Genomic DNA, 17,751 nt, shown 5'->3' on the forward strand with positions numbered 1-17,751 from the left:
CTGAGCTTAGATTTACAATGTCCACCTTCCCCATTACATCTCCTAAAAAAATCTCCTGCTTAGATGACCGGTGGGCAACTGGGAAGGCTGAACAACATAGATGGCAGGTGGGGAGATTGGGAGGAAACAACCTCATGGAGGAAACTGTGTGATGGGCGGGGATGCTGCCTCTGCAGGTATTTCCCAGAGCCAGGAATGTAGGACTTGACCTTCTTCCACTCTTCCCCACCGACCCTGTGTCCACCATGCTGGCTACCTATCACAGAGGGCAGGAGTAGGAAGGGTTGCAGGTAGCAGCCCCTCCATCGATGGGAGGCCAGAGCACGGAGGGATGCGGGGAGGAACTCCTCCTCCTGGGAGGGGAGCTAACAGCCCTGCATTTCTAAGGGTGAAGCAGCTCATAAAGCTCATTTTCCGAAGTCTCTTTGGAAGGAGATGCTGCGTCCCCAGAGGAGTCGTCCTTCTCCAAGGACGCCCCTCCCCCAAGAGCTTTTGTTGGGAGTAAATTCAAAGGACGGACGAATTAAAGACAAGTGAAATGGGCTAGCTCCCTCTCATGGTCTTGGCACAGACAGAAGAAAATGGAAAAACACAGCCCCTGGAAGACCCACCTCGGTGGATCTAAAGACAATTCATTCTACCCTGTCATTCGCGAGACGCAGCAATGTGTGCGTAAAGGATGTTATTCTTGTGCTATCACTGCAATGAACATTGAAGCTCGCTCGCTAAGAGTCCACTTGCGATGTTCTGCTGGAAAGCACAACGTCACAGAGGGGCCTGAGGATGGCTCAGACCCAGACACACCAGGGTCCAGGCTCCCTAGAAATTCTCAGTCCTCGGCTGATTTTAGACCTTGGGCTTCTGCAAGGAAAGCAAGGCCACCATTTGGATCATCACCTCACAGGTGTACCCACTGAGTGCTGCCCTACTGTTCTCCACAAGGGCTCACTGACATGCACCCGGGAGATCGGGGGTGGAGAAGCGGATGATGGGTGCGAGACGCACAGGCCGCCAAGCGCCACTATGACCGGTCTTACAGGGGACCCCGTGGAAGCTGGGGAACACATGGTGTCTCGAGTGAGAACAGTCTGCGCTTACATTTCCCATGGTGATATCATGATCACCTGCCTTTGGATTTTTGCATATTTCCTTGGGATCGATATCCGTGACCATGGAAAGAATACCTGCATGATTACCATCGCCCGTAAAGAAGGAACTGTTACAGTAGGGAGGGAGACAGGAAAGCACCTGACGTTGTTGAAAACCCAACATTACAGAACCATGACCCACGACGATACACACCTACAGGACCAGAGAGTGAACTGCTGGATGGACCTTAATCATTATGGACAGAATCCAACACCAGGAAAACGGGAATGTTCTACTTATTACATTCCTCCAAAACTTCCGGGTTTGATGAAAGAGAGAATGACTACCACGTAGCAAAAGCTAACTCCACGTGGCGGCTGTCATAGAGGGTGCTATTCTGTATATGCATATAGTCAGGAGCTCATGGAACACATTTCTATACAGGTTTCAGTTAGCTAGAACAACCTGTCCCGTTTATGATCCCCTCAAGCCACCAGAGAAAGGTCTCCTTTACCTGGTAGAACAAGAGTATCATGCTGGTCCACGATGCTTAGGACAAAGCTTGCTGACCTGCATGTCCTCGAACCATGGCCAGCATCAGAATTCCCCAAAGGGCCTGTTAAAACAGAGTGCTGGGTCCCACCCTCAGAGTTTCAAAAGGGAGCTGGGAGTTGGGCCAGAGAATGAAGCTTTCTAACAAATTATCTGATGATGCTGATGCTACTGGCATAGTGACAACCACAGGGTTAAGAACACAAGAAATTCCAAGTCATCCACACGCATCACAGGAGCCTTGGACATAGCCAGGAACAGGCACGCAACCCTTCACAAACACAGGGGCTTCTATTTCAGATGTGGGACAAGATCCGAGTTGTGTCTGAAGATGATAAGCAAGGTGTTATGTGTTGCGCAGAGTCCCCACAGAGGGATGGGAAACCAATTAGGAAGCTGAAAAATGCACTCTTCTGACACAGGGAAGCAGCAGGTAGAAAGGGACCCTGACATGACAGAAGGTACTTGAGAAATTAGACGTGAACATAAGGAAAAGTGAAGGTTGGAAGCAATGCAAAGTTCTCCCTCTCTGACTGGAAAGACAGTAGGAAACCACTGACAATTAAGAATAAAAAGGCTTGCTAAATATCACTCAGAGATGGATGCAAAGAACAGGTCTGGAGTCAGGAAGGAGAAACAGTGAGTTTGGGTGGATTAAATGGGGAGATGATGGCAGGTCTAATGGAAGAATTTAGCGGAAAGTTAAGCATAACACAGTGGAATTCAGAAAGAAATCACAAACCAATGTTTGGCTTTGAGAGTCCTCTACAAAAAGGTCAGAGTTGAAGTTCTGAAAACGATTTAATCTACAAATGGACAATGTAGAAGGCAAAGAAAAGAAGTAATGGGCCATAACCTTAAGAAACGTCTGTTTTTGAAAATCAGGCAGAGGGACAGGAGGCAATAAAGGAAACGTGCAGAAAGAATCAGGGAGGGTCCATGCTTGCACCTCAACAAGGGAGAAGATTTTAAGTAGGAGAAGGGATACGGAATGTTCCTATAAAAGCAGAAATCCAGCTGCAACTTCTGCTACACTGACAACTAGCCCTGACATGACCCGGGTATTCCATATATTACTATTATGTAATCAAGAAATGACACAGCGCTTTTCTTTAAAAGTGATAGAAAACTTAATCTTCATTGGTCTTCAATACAAATTCCCATTTCACAGTCGTTTGTTCTTTAAACCTTTTTTTTCTTACATTTGTGTCTCCTTCCTTTGCAAGAACAATTTTAAAAGAGAATGAAAATAGACAGGAAGTTAAAAGGAAGATTAATGAAAATGGAAAAACTCTGCTGACGTATTTCATTGTGCAAATTACAGAACCGTCTCACAATCAGATTGTTTGCCACATGCAGGTTGCTGCCCGCTGGTACCTACAAATCAACCATTCTCTGTGCCGCCAGGCTTCAACACTGTGCGACGTGCCGAGTTTCCCATAACTCTAACTTTGTTTCCTGTGGAGCGCTCATCACTGTCATTCAGCTGCATAGACATTATGAAACCAGAGAGGAAAAAAATGATGCAATAACTGTATAGAGAATGCATTTTTGGTTTAGACACAGATAATAAAAGTATAAAGCACATTTCTAGCAAGAAGCCTAGAGTTGAAAATTTTGTTAAACCCATTAACTTTTTAAAGCCAAAGATGAAATTCAACTTGTCTTGCTAAAATGTCTTCTGTGAGTATAAAATAAGATTTGGCTTGAGAATTAAAAGATTTTGTAAAAACCTTACTTTTCATCTCTCATTGGGACTTGTGTCTCTAATATTGTTTTGTTTTTGTTTTCTTTCCCCTGCACATAACAAGAATATTTTTTCAGTGTGATCTAGCTGCTGAATGAAACTTTTGTTATAACATCTGCTGGTAAAATGTATCCCCCTGGGAAGGATTAACAGTTACTAAGCAGAGGTTACTGAGTACCCACTATGTACAGGCTCTATACTAGCGATGTGTGTGTTTTATTTGCAATATGTAATAATGACTCTGCAAGTACATTCATGAAGAAATAAATACTCAGCAATGAGTCTTACTCAAGGTCACGTTTCAAGACAGTAACTAAGTAGGTTTTCATCCAAATTCTATGCATCTTCTGCTAAGCTGCATTCACTCACTACAAAAATCCCTTGTCTCGTGAAATACCATTTCTATTCCTATCTGTGAAATATCACTTCCTCATACCTCAAAAATGTCAAACGTGAGATCTAAGACATCTCCCTCAGCACTGATAACCTCTTGAAACATTATTTCCTTTTATTCCTTCTAGTTTCTACTTTTTTGTTACCATACAATTGACATGTAACATTTTATTAGTTTCAGGTGTACAGCATAATGATTCAATAGTTGTGTATGTTGTGAAATGATCACCACTATGTCTAGTTAACACCAGCATCATACACAATTACAATTTCTCCCCTTGTGACGAGAACTTTTAAGATCTATTCTCTTAACAACTTTCAAATATACAACACTGTATTAATATTTATCGTCACCATGCTGTACTACTTTCTACTTTTTAAACAGTTTAGATTTCTTAACTTTCACAAATTTCTGTTGTCATATATAAGGTGAAAGCTGACAGACATAAAAAAATGTAAAATGTTGTTCTTGCTTTTTATACAAAGTAAAGCCACTTTGGTTAGAAATATCACTAGCATATTTACCAATGATAAAATTACCTATCCCCTTTGAATCTATATGCTCATCCTACTTGAAAGCATTTTATAAGCTATACTGAGGCTCAATCTTTGTTGCTGTTTTATCAGAAAGAGTTGCCTAGGTGATTTTATGTTAGAAATCTGAAAAACATTCTGTCTTAAAAAACTTAAAAACACCACCATGGGTTTATAAGTTCAGCAATTTTTGCCAGAAAACATATAACTAAATCTCGCAAGATGCCCTTATTACTTTTCCTTTGTGTATATTCTGAAGCGATTAGTTTGCACTTGTTCTTTTTTTGTCATGGATTCTCAAGTTCGGCAGAATTTTCCCCTGATATTTATGTTTATAGTTATTATTCCTCTTGGGCTTCAGCGATCAGTTTTTCTTTATAAGTGAAGACTAGTGATCAAGGCCCTGGAGAATTACTGTATAATATATAAAAATCACACAGCACATAAATCCAGATGTATGTCAAGTCTGCATTGAATACATTGTTTCCATTAAGCCCTTCATGGTAAGTAACAAGCATAGAGATTCTGAAATAAAACGATTTGTGCCTTAGTTGTTGAAAGATGCGCAGAGCACAGACATTCACACTGCTAAATGTCTGACATATATACACTACTATGTATAAAACAGATAACTAATGAGAACCTACTGTATAGCACAGGGAACTCTACTCAATGCTCTGTGGTGACCTAAATGGGAAGGAAATCCAAAAAAAGAGGGGATATATGTATGCGTATAGGTGATTCACTTTGCGGTACACAAAGTGTACAGCAGAAACACAACACTGTAAAGCAACTATACTCCAATAAAAGTTTTTTTTAAAAAAAGAAAATACTTATTTTCTTTATGTACTCTATATATACAGAAAACTTTTAGCCAATTGCTCCTCAGAATTTGACTCAATCTAGGAGTTCATAAAGTAACCTTATTGTAATCATTTCACAATATATACAAGTCTCAAATCACTATGTTGTACACCTTAAACTTGTACAATATCATATGAGAATTACACCTCAACTAAGCTGAGGGGAGAAAAAGACTTTACAGTGAAGAGCATCTCAACAAATATTCAATAAAACAAAAGTACAATATTAGAACGCAGTCATCTGATCCACCATCTCTCCTTAACAAACATCAGATCCAGGAGGAGCCTGTCTGTGCTGTTTTACAAACTATATATTTCACAAAATGTAATAAATCATACGTAGATCTGTCAGTTCAAGGGCCACCGTGACCTGAATTTTAAATAGTTTCTGTAATCTTGACTTCTGAGGGCCATTAGACTCCATAAATCTATATATTTTTGTTTCTACAAATTCCCATGTCTTAATGTGGTTCATGCTCCTACTCTGTCACTCAACTTTCTGTAAACTTCAGATTAGCCCAAGCAAGTTTGTGACGCATCTACTTCCATACCTTTCTGGGGGCAGTTGCTTTGTGCCTACCTATCATATTCCTTCCATATCTGTTTTTTGAAGCTCTGTTCATCTTTCCAGACACAGCTCCTATCTCACCCTCCTAGATCCTACCAGTTAGCAAGAACGGCAGCTTCTTTCTGAAAGCCTCTATGCACACCCGATGGCTCACCCAGGATTCACTGAGCATGGTTTATCTTTGAAACTGAGACAAGCTCCGTAACAGGTGTCAGGCACACAGACACACATGGCTGCCTGCTTGTTGTTAACCTATGTTAACCATAGCTCTGAGCGTATTATCTTACACTGCATGCCGAATACATGCTTATTCTTTTCGTACACTTCACCTTTCTTAGTCTCCAGTATGCAACTAAAGACTAACAACCCTAGGTTCTTCATGACCTTTTTTTTTTTCCTTCTTAGATTCCATATATATGTGTTAGCATACGGTATTTCTTCTTCTCTTTCTGACTTACTTCACTCTGTATGACAGACTCTAGGTCCATCCACCTCACTACAAATAACTCAATTTCGTTTCTTTTTATGCCTGAGTAATACTCCATTGTATACATGTGCCACATCTTCTTTATCCATTCATCTGTCGATGGACACTTAGGTTGCTTCCATGTCCTGGCTACTGTAAATAGAGCTGCAATGAACATTGTGGTACATGACTCTTTTTGAATTATGGTTTTCTCAGGGTATATGCCCAGTACTGGGATTATGGGGAGGGGGCAGGGTAAGCTGGGACGAAGCGAGAGAGAGGCATGGACATATATACACTCCCAAATGTAAAATAGATAGCTAGTGGGAAGCAGCCGCATAGCACAGGGAGATCAGCTCGGTGCTCTCTGACCACCTAGAGGGGTGGGATAGGGAGGGTGGGAGGGAGGGAGATGTAAGAGGGAAGAGATATGGGAACATATGTATAACTGATTCACTTTGTTATAAAGCAAAAACTAACACACCATTGTAAAGCAATTATACTCCAATAAAGATGTTAAAAAAAGAAGACTAATGACCAAATGAAAATTAATATCCTTCCCAACCTACTCTGTCATGATATCAAACCCCACTCACCTAATACCTTGCCTGAGAAGAATGAATCAGAAAGCCGCCTTCAAAAGAGTCAACAAGATTAATATCACAACTCCAAGGAATCCTCGTGGTCACGCACCCTCAGGGAGAGTCAGCACAGCTTGGAGTCAAGGCAACAGAGCAAGCATCCTACTGCAGACTGGGTGCAGCCTCAGGACCAATTCCCTTTTCCAGCCATCTATACATCACTTCAAGGGAGGAAGCTATCTTTGAAATCAATGATAGAAAATGCTATACAAATGTACTGTTTTTAAAGATGAGAATTTTTTCCAGAAGCTTCAATCTGTACTAGTTGCAAGGTACATAAAAGTTTCCATGGTGGTGGTCGTCTTTCAGAGACTTGAAAAGGCACGCCAGTTTCCAGTAAGGGTGAACCCTGCTACATCTCTTGTGGGTTTTGTGTTCTGTGTTTCAAACATGTTTTAACGTTTACATCTCATTGGACGATGGGCAGAACTGGGGGTAGGGATTAAACCCACATCTCGAAGTTGGCAGAAAGCAAAGCAAGTCCGTGGTGGCGACTGTGGCTTTCTGTTGCCCTTGAAGTCCAGCTGGAATCGATGAAGCTAAAAGGTAGCCATCCTGAGCCCTCCAGCTGGGTCATTTCAATGCCCCTTGATTTCCCAAGGCTTCAAAATGAACTTTCTGAATATTACCCAGCTCCGGCCACGTGGCAGATCTTCCCAGGAGAGGCTCTTACATTTGACTCACAGTATCTTTCTTCCAAGCAAAGAACTATTACTTACTCCTTGCAACGCAATACGTTTGTGTTCTAACAATGTGTAATACATAGCTTAAAAGTTTAACTATTTTAACACCACACAGTAATTGTCTTTGGAAGTCTTCATGGCGACGGTATTGAAATGTATCACCCTTCACTTCACGCATAGCACATCCTAGATGAAAACGGTAAACAGTTCGCTCAAGCCCACGAACAATTATTGATACCTGAGGCCTCTTAGCTTAGCAGTCTGGCTCAAGCGAACTATTTTCAGTTTTGCCAAAATATGTGCCTCATCCTGCTCTCAAAGTACTCTGAAAATGCCACGTTGTTCAGGTACCAGTGCAAATGCAAAGAAAGGATGGAAGTAATCAAGAGGGTCGTGAGGGAACGGGTACGGAGACCCCGGAACACTCCTGGCCACTATCAGTGTAGCTCAGGACCAAGGAGCCCAAGGATTACCCTCCAAGGCTCTCAGAGGCCAGATTACATGCCTCCTGCATGTCAAGTATGCTGCACCCCTGACCAGGGTGACGCTCTGCACCCTAACCAACCTCCCCACCATGCTGCGGGCGGACATCATGCATTCTTTTCAGGCACCGATGTACGAGGACCAAATAGCTACAGAGCGTTTACTGTCATCACCACTGGGCTCAGGAAGATATGAGCTCTTCTCTGTTTTCTGCTCTTTTCTCCCCCAGCAATACCCTTCTCCCACCATAAACACACACTGGGCATCTAGTGAGACACAAAGCCGTCCAGCTATAGATACATATAGTGTTTCTCACTATTGCTGCTACTTTGCAACCCTGGGAGAATAATATTAACTCCTGTGCATATGAAGGAGTATTCAGTTCTGTTTCAGAGTGAGGTATTATTCTGAGATATACGTCTGACGGTATTTAGTGAATTTCCAAGTTCAAAATTAAGTTGCGTGTGTAAAAAAAGGTGAAGATTTCAGGAAAACCTTATTGATAGGATCCAGTGATTCTTTTTCCCCCCAACCATTTACTCTTCTACACAAAATACTTTTGACAAGACAATGGAACGACTGGGAAAAAGTGCTTTACTATTACATTTTTCTCTGTAAGAATGTAAGGAAAAAAAACCCTATTAAGTTTAGTACCTGTGGTTTAAAGATGAACATGATATGCAGGAACTTAGCAACATCAATGCATTTCTCATCCCACACACAGAGACCATTTTCAATGTCAAGAGCGTTTCCTAAAAATACTACGTTTTTTCAGGCTAGCACTATGTTTAGAAGATTTGAAAATAGCAGGCAAAATCCAATAACACGTGATCGGAAATAAGAACTCCGCCAGAAAATCCTTTGCCAAGTGGGATGCCATTTCACCCATGGTTCTGAACACACAGTAAGTCACGCCCTTCCTCGTGACCCTGGCTGAATTTCTAACTGAGACAAGCTGAGAGCTAAGCCCCCGTCTGAAAGGAGCATCTCAGGTTTTGTTGAATATATGGTTCGAGGAGAAGTCGTACGTAAGGATTCAGTGTAGGGTCACAAGCACAGGCCCCAGGGATGGATCTTCTGAGGGTGAATTTCTGTCTCCTTACACACCTGTTGCCTACAATTGAATAACTTACTTAAATTCTCTGAGCCTGAAATTCCTTATCTGGGAAATTAGGATAGCACTACTCTGTTGCCAGAGAGGACCCCAACCCTATAAAGTGCTTCCAACAGGGACCTAAGGAGAGTAGTCCTTAGTAAGTAGTGGGCATTCGATATGCATCAGTGATCCCTACTATTGCTGTTACTGCTGTTGCCTCACTGCAAATATGTTAAAGGACATTAATCTAAATCTAAAGACAGTAAGGACATTTATAATAAGCACCTTTCCTAGAATGCCATGTGATTGGAAGGAATTTTAGAATCAACTGATGGAAACTTGGAGATTCCAAGGTCTAGTCCATCTGCTAATGTGTGTAGGCAATCTTTAACCCTGCTCTGAGGGATGCTTCTGTAATACACAGACACACATAGAGTTCCTCACTATTTCTGCTATTTTGTAACCCTGGAAGAATATTAATTTGTGTGCATATGAAGGAGTAGTAAGTTCTGTTTCAGGGGGAGGTATGTGTGTAGATAGGTAAAGATTTCTGGAAAATTTAGTGATATGATCTATGATATTTTTCTTTCTGGTCTACAAAAAATATTTTTAAAAACATTTTTATTGAAGTGTCATTGATTTCCAACGTTGTCTTAGTTTCAGGTGTACAGCAAAGTGATTCGATTACATATACATGTTCCTTCTTTTCCATTATACGCAATTACACAATATTGAATGTAGTGCCCTGTGCTATAAAGTAGGGTCCCTGTTGTTTGTCTATTTTATATATAGTAGTGTGTAACAATTAACCCCAAAATACTTTTTGTGATACAACAATAGGATGATTACAAACAAGAGGATGATTTGGAAAAGACTGCAATGTGTATAACTGGGGGTAGTGATTGGCACACAGTCAAGACTTATTTCCAATAACAGACTCTATATTAAAAGCACACAAGGAAAAGAAGATTAGAGCTGGAGGACACATGCTTCTTGGTTTCAAAACTTCAGACAAAACTACAGTAATCAAAACAGTGTGGTATTGGCACAAAGGCAAGCACACAGACCAATGAAAAGAAGAGACAGTTCAGAAATAATCCCTCACATATATGGTCAAATGATTTTTGACAACGGTGCCAAGACCATTCAACGGGGAAAGGACAGTCTTTTCAACAAATAGTGCTGGAAAAACTGAATATCTGCATGCAAAAAGAGAAAAAAAATTTGGCACTTACTTAACACCATATACAAAAAGTAACTAAAAATGGATGAAATACCTAAATGTAAGACATAAAACTATAAAACTCTCAGGAGAAAACAGAATAAATGCTTCATTACATTTGATTTGGCAATGATTTCTTGGATATGACATCAAAGGTACAGGCAAGAAAACAAACAAACAAAAATAACAAATTGAACTTCATGAAAATTTTGAGAATCTGTGTACCAAAAGACAACATCAGCAAAGTAAAAAAGGCAATTGACAGAATGGGGGAAAATATTCGCAAAGGATTTACCTGACAAAGGATTAATATTCAAAATGTATAGAGAAAATTCAGCAGCAACAAAAAAATCACACAATTCAAAAATGGGCCAAGGACTTGAATAGGCATTTCTCCAAAGAAGAGATACAAATGGTCAAAAAGTGCATGAAAAGATACTCAACATCACTAATCAAATACAAATCAAAATTATAATGAAAGACCACCTCGTACCTATTAGGATGACTATCAACAAACCAGAAAATACTCAGTGTTGGTGAGAATGTGGAGAAATTGGAACTTTTGTGCACTGCTGGTGAGAATGCAGTATTGCAGCTGCTGTGGAAAACAGTATATGGCAGGTCCTCAAATAATTAAAAATATAATTACCATAATTAAAAATCCCACTTCTGGGAATATAACCAAAAGAATTGAAAGCAGGGTATCAAAGAGTTATGTAGACCCATGTTCATAACAGCATTATCCACAATAGCTAAAATGCTGAAGCAACCCAAGGATTCGTCAACAGATGAATGGATAAGCACAATGGGATATGTACACATACAATGGAATATTACACAGCATTAAAAATTTAGAGAATTCTGATACATGCTACAGCATGGATGAAACTTGAAGACGTTAGGCTAAGTGAAACAAGTCAGCCACAAAAGGACAAAAACGGTATGATTCCACGTTTATGAGATACCTGGAATAAAACTCATAGGAAAGTAGAATGATGGTTGCCAGGGGCTAGGGAAGGGGTGGGGGGGGGAGGGGAAGGGGGGAAGGGAGCTTTCTAGTTTAATGGATGCAGAGTGTCAGTTTCACAAGATGAAAAGAGTTCTGGAGACGGATGTGGTGATGGCAGCACAACATTATGAATGTAATTAACACCACTGAACTGTACACTTAAAAATGGCCGAGATGGCCAATTTGATATGCTTATTTTACCACAAAAAAAACTTTGGAAAATATTCAAAATTAGGAAAAAAAAACACATATGAAAATGCAATTACTTAAACTCCATAGTAAATAATAGGGATGCAGAAACACTCCAAAGCTACAATATTTAAACTGAAAAATAAGTACAATTTGGTATGTTTTCTGGCAAGAACAATGGGTTCTCTGTCCTGTTTTGTAAATTACAACCAGAAACCTAATTCTGTCCCCATATTGCACTCCAAGTCTGATCCCCTGTCCCAGAGAGCTGTCAGGGCTCATGGCCATGTGTGGGAGAACGAGGCATGTATTTGAGAACTTTCCTTATCACTTTCATTACCAGTCTATCTACACCTCTGTCTTGAGCAGTTTTTCCTCAAAAGAGTAACTTACTATCTTTACCCATAAGACAGAAAATCCTAGTGCCTGATAAAACTTAACAATCATGGCAACTAAATACTTATTTTTCTCCGTGACATTTTTCTCTGCCATCAAGAGCAAAGTTTATCTCGGTTACCACAAAAACTGACAGTTGTTCCGTGCTTCTAGCCAACTCATTTTTTTGCCCCTCTTCTCAGATCAACAGACCATTTAGTTTCAAAATGCTTTTCTCTTTGAGCTCCTGTTGCAAATCTAGATTGTTTTCGCTGACAGAGCAGGTAGGGGTCTCTGCTTTTCTTTTTCTTCTATGAACATTCTAAGCATAACTAACGTGCACTGCATAATGTAACATCCTTTTGAAATAATACATTCAGCTCTGAGGTACACGAGTCGTATCAACTCTTCAAACTCAAAATCTTTACGAAAAGTACATAAAGTATTTGGGACATGTGTCAGTCTGAACTACTCAGTTGACTGAGAGCAAATTATTCTTAAATAAGATTCTTAATGAACTTCCCTTAAGTGTGGCCATTTTTAAGTGGTGTGTCCAAGCATCTGACATGAAAGTTGGCTGGATGAGGAGAACAGCTTGTATGCTGGGCTGGGGTTCTTGCAGATCACACACAACTCATGTACTTTTCTGATCAACAGAACCACAAAACTTCACGTTCCCTAGTAAACTCCCGAAAAGGCAAAATATGGTACTTCTATCCTCTAATCATCAAACAAAATGATCCCACCACTAAACAAATAGTTTATGTCATAATCTGTCACTTATTTCTGAACCTTTAAATTTCTGCTTCTCAACTGTAAAATGTCACAATTCCCACCAAACAGAGTTGTTCTGAGTATTAAATGATACAATTTAAGTAAATCATGGGCTTCAACCAAGAGCTATTATATTATTTTCTTTGATATATGAATTTTATGTGTAATGACAGTGTATAATTAACTAGAGAGTTATTATGATTTTTATTTCAAAGTATGGTAGTAAAGATTACGATAATATAGGTACCAGTGCTAGAGAGGTTATATCAGAAACCTTACCATACATACATATATACATATGTATGTACGTAATTATGAATCTTACACTTCCAATATCAAATTGGGATAGTTGTAACATTCTAGGGTTGAAAAAATGCAACATTTCAATGCAACATTTGAATAAAGTTATTTAGACATTTACCTTACATTTGGTATATTCAGTAACCCTCTTAAAAAGGAATAATAAAAACATATCTTAACGTGCGTAAATTATACAAAAGAATGCAACTCTGTGGACATCTTGTCAAGGCCTCTCCCAGCATCAAGCAAATGAGGTTTTCATATATTTCATTTCTTCTAGTTGATTCTATCCTCACAACTAATTTCTATGCTTGATAAGACCTCTGATAACTTACAATGGGAACAACAGCAACTAAATAAAAGTTTAAACTACGTTCATCAATTTGGTTGTCATAAAATGTGTTCATGGCAGAGCCAGAAACAGAAGCGACAATTCCTTATTCCTAGGTCCAGATGTATTTCTTAACTTAGATTTCTCTCCTCCTAACCCATCATCAAATGTTAACTCTCCTGAAACCAAATGACACATACTTATAATCTTTTTATACAGTAGTGGCTCTTGCATTGTCTTCAATGTTTAGAGTTTCTTCATTTTTCTGAAAGGAAACATTTTTGAAGGTTTGCAAGTGATTCTTGCATTGAAAGCTGAGCTGTGATGAATGAAGTCTAAGTAACAGTAAACATATATGTGGACATAGGTCTGGTCACACAGTAGATGCTCAAAAATGCTTTGACAGCTTCCCCGGGGGCACAGTGGTTAAGAATCCGCCTGCCAATGCAGGGAACATGGGTTTGAGCCCTGGTCCGGGAAGATCCCACATGCCGCAGAGCAACTAAGCCTGTGCACCACAACAACTGAGCCTGTGCTCTAGAGCCCACGAGCCACAACTACTGAGCCTGTGTGCCTAGAGCCTGTGCTTCGCAACAGGAGAAGCCACCGCGATGAGAAGCCCATGCACCGCAATGAAGAGTAGCCCCTGCTCGCTGTAACCAGAGAAAGCCCACGCACCGCAACAAAGACCCAACACAGCCATAAGTAAGTTAGTAAGTAAGTAAATAAATAAATAAATAAATAAACGCTTTGAGATTGTGTGGGGAAAAAAAAGTGAACTCAATTAAGTAGAGCCTCAGAACCCCAAATCTATCAGTAATCTCACCTTGGCTGTTGGTGGCCTGGGTACCATCTTCCCAACAAAGAGCTCATCTCCCAGGCAGACAAGCATTCTACCTACAAGTGCTATCAGCGACGGGAATGAATTTGTGACCCAGGCTGACCTCCTCCAAGTGAAATCTGTAAGAATTGCACAGGCAATAATCCATAGGAAATAGTTTAGTTCTGCTCTTGCCCAGAGACAAAAGCAAAGACTTGATAACTACTTTCAGATCTTTCAGTTTTAACCATTTTGCGATTTAAATTCACAAGCTATCCTGGCAGACTCATCAGTTAGTCAAATAATGAATCTATTTTTCTATTTTGTCATGCCCTGTGCTAATCTGAGTCCAGGCTCTCTCTCGTGTAAATGAGGGCCTGGTGTTGAATCAGCTGTACAAAGCAGCAGAGAAAGGCAATGCTGGAGCTGAGCGACAAAAATGTATAAGACTAGTTTTAGCTCTGGGTTTGTCAAGACTGAAGAATATTTCTTACCTAATTTTTGATTGTTAATTTCACAGGGCTGAGAACAGGTGTGGAATCTCGGTCAATGATGACCTGCCCACATATAAAAAACATTGATCATATTCTTCAATATGCTGTGAGTGGATAGCAAAATGTTTCCCAGGTTTAAGTGGAAAAAAAAAAAAAAAAGAGAGAGAGAGATGAAGGTATAAGAAGTTGAGGAAATGAGAAAGAGAACCAACAGGTTGGGTATAGTTAAGACTCAGATGTTCCAACCAGGGAATACCTCTGATTCTTTCAAAACAAATATGACCCGAACTTCAAGACGGCCAAAAGAAAATTAGAAACATGACCGTTTATATGATTCGTATGATCCCAGAAGAGAAAAATGTACCAGTTACACACTTGAAACAAAGATTGTGAGCTCTTAAGGGCAGAAATTTCTCGAGAGGCATTTCAATTAGAAATACTAAGAAGTTGTCATAGTTGCATCTTTTTAGTTTCTTACTAACACAGTTAGGGTTTTTTTGTGATTGTCAGATTTGGAAATAATTTCTCACTTGGTTAAACATGCTAATATTTTTGTTTATAGCGTACCTCTTAGTAAACATCCATTGTACCCTTTAACTTAATATAATTCACTATCACAGTCCTCTTGGCTACATGGCAGAGCAGGAGATGCCCACCGAAAAGAATGCGAAAAACTCAGCATGGCTGATTTTTGCCCCAGAATTGCTCTTGGACAACTGTGCCATTGATTCACTCAACATACATTAAGTAATTTTCAACCATGACCAATTCATAACCCCTAGAGAAACTCACATGTCTTTCCCTCAAGGAATGTCTAGCTTAATTGAAGAGTTTATTGTTTAGCCCAGGGTCAAAAGCAAACTCATGTCAAAAAGCCTTCTTTTCCAGATCTTTCTCATGAGACACAGTAGCCTGTAAACCTCATCCCAGCCAGTTTTAGAGTTTGGACAGCAACATCTTAAAAACACAGATAGCTAGCCTCAAGGACAAGGCACACAACTTCACGTTTCATTGAGAAGACAAGGGGAGAGAGTATAACAAACTCTTTTTGGTAAGGGTGTCATTGGTTTATTGGATCAGAAAGATGGTATGAAGGAAACAGAATATGTGAAATGAGAGCCCTGACAGGGGAAGTTTTAACAAAGGCTCAGAGAAAACTCTACCTACTTCAATGCTTGTGTTACCTGTGTCAGTACCAAAACCCACAATTATGATTCAATATAATAGCAGTTACTTATGGGAAGAAACCTGATTAGCTCATGTATCCACTTCTAGAGATTCAATGATTTGGTTTCTAATTAGACTACATACTATATTTGGTATTAACTGTTTTTTTTAATTGAAATATAGTTGAATTACGATTTTATGTTAGTTTCAGGTATACAGCAAAGTGATTCAGATACACACACACACACACACACACACACACACACACACACGTTTTTATCAGATTCTTTTCCCTTATAGGTTATTACAAAATATCGAGCATAGTTCTCTGTGCAATAAAGTCCTTGTTGTTTATCTATTTTATCAACAGTGGAGTGTATATGTTAATCCCAAACTCCTAATTTATTCCACCCCCTCTTCCCCTTTGGTAACCATAACAGACATAGAAAACAAACTTACGATATCAATTGTTAAATATGACCTATAATCCAAGGGAAACTCAAATGGAGACACTTCCAGGTCTAGGAGGATCCAGTCTGTACATGGAGGGTTTATTTCAAGCTGATGGATTTCAAAATTGTCATAATCATCCTATTTTTCAGAAAATTATACATTCAACTTTAAAATCCATACTCTAAAGCTATGTAAAAGGTAAAACTTGGCAAAGAAATGTGAGAGAATGCAGATATCTCATTTCTAATACACTGTTGCCTAGGTAACAAGGCCTATCTAAGCATTTTGAATTGGTAGGCGTTGATAATCTATATTTGGGGATTCAAATCTGCAATGAAGGCAAGTTTCCATGGTGCTAGCTGTTTTTCCAGTATTTTTTAGAACAAAGTTGTATGTCATATGGGCATATTTCAAGCTCAAATATGTTAGCCAATCAGTCATATCACTAGGTGAAAAGTCTTTCACATTCAATTTGGAGATGAATATTCACTTATCGTTTAGTGTTGAAGGCCTTGAACTCAAAATGTAGGGGAAAATGATTGAATAAAGGATAGATCATTCAGGTTAGGAAGTAATCAAAGCACAGAGTAATCTGCCCATCATGAAGGCAACTGCCTGTAGGAAGCAAATTCAGGACTAATTTTTAAAATTTTTCCCTCCAGTATAATTTTGAGAAGAAATGCCGCCATTCTGCAGTGCCTTATTCGCCCAACAAATATTTAACTCATAGAAAAAATATGTGGGAATTATGTGTTCCAGAAGTGTCTTTCAACAAAGCAATGCAACGTTGTCAAGACAAGTGGAAACAGATAAGGATGAGTCAATGTGGTGTTTAAACAAGTCAGAATTAGAAAGTATGGGTGGATTCACAGTGGTCAAGAACGTTCTGGAGACTGTTCAGTGATGCGCCTACATAGCTCTTCAGTTGATTTCATAAACACATCTGCAGAATTTTTAAAAAGGATGTTTTATCCAACAGCCCTATTGTTGGGTTTTTTTCATCTTTTAATTTTATTTTTGGCCATGCCATGCCACCAGGGATTGAACCCGTGGCCCCTGCATTGGGAGCGCGGAGTCCTAACCACTGGACAGCCAGGCAAGTTGCTCCAGCAGCCCTACTGGTAACCTTAGGACTTTCTAATCCCCAATATTCTGATCATTCTTTTTTTGTTTTTAACTTGGTATTAGAACAGAGCATTGTCCTGACGGACTAACACACATGACTACAGCCTAACACACAAAATTGGCCCCGTTTCCACCACAGCAATTTTATGAATTGGTCTGAAGTTACAAATATTCTGAGCATCCCAGATATCCTGGGAGGATGAGTGGTGTGAGCCCATCTCTCCGTGTTTCTATGGTAACTCCAACACACATAACAGGCAAAGGGATCAGAAATAAACCAGTCCACTATGCCTACCTTCTTAATTCCCTTATGAAAAACTCGGGAGTGATGGGGTGTGTGCATGTGTGTATTTTAACTGCAAGCCAAGCTTCAGAAA

At 39.7% G+C, this 17,751-nt stretch overlaps 1 protein-coding gene across 5 annotated transcripts in view; it reads right to left on the reverse strand.

The window, feature by feature from the left end:
* The window catches only part of LOC307179631 (CUB and sushi domain-containing protein 1-like), a 958,766-nt gene that overhangs the window by 340,213 nt on the left and 600,802 nt on the right, over window positions 1–17,751 (reverse strand). The gene's annotated exons all lie outside the window — the stretch shown is intronic.

This window comes from Stenella coeruleoalba (assembly GCF_951394435.1).
Source record: "Stenella coeruleoalba genome assembly, chromosome: 21".
In the NCBI taxonomy this organism is placed as follows: Eukaryota; Metazoa; Chordata; class Mammalia; order Artiodactyla; family Delphinidae; genus Stenella; species Stenella coeruleoalba.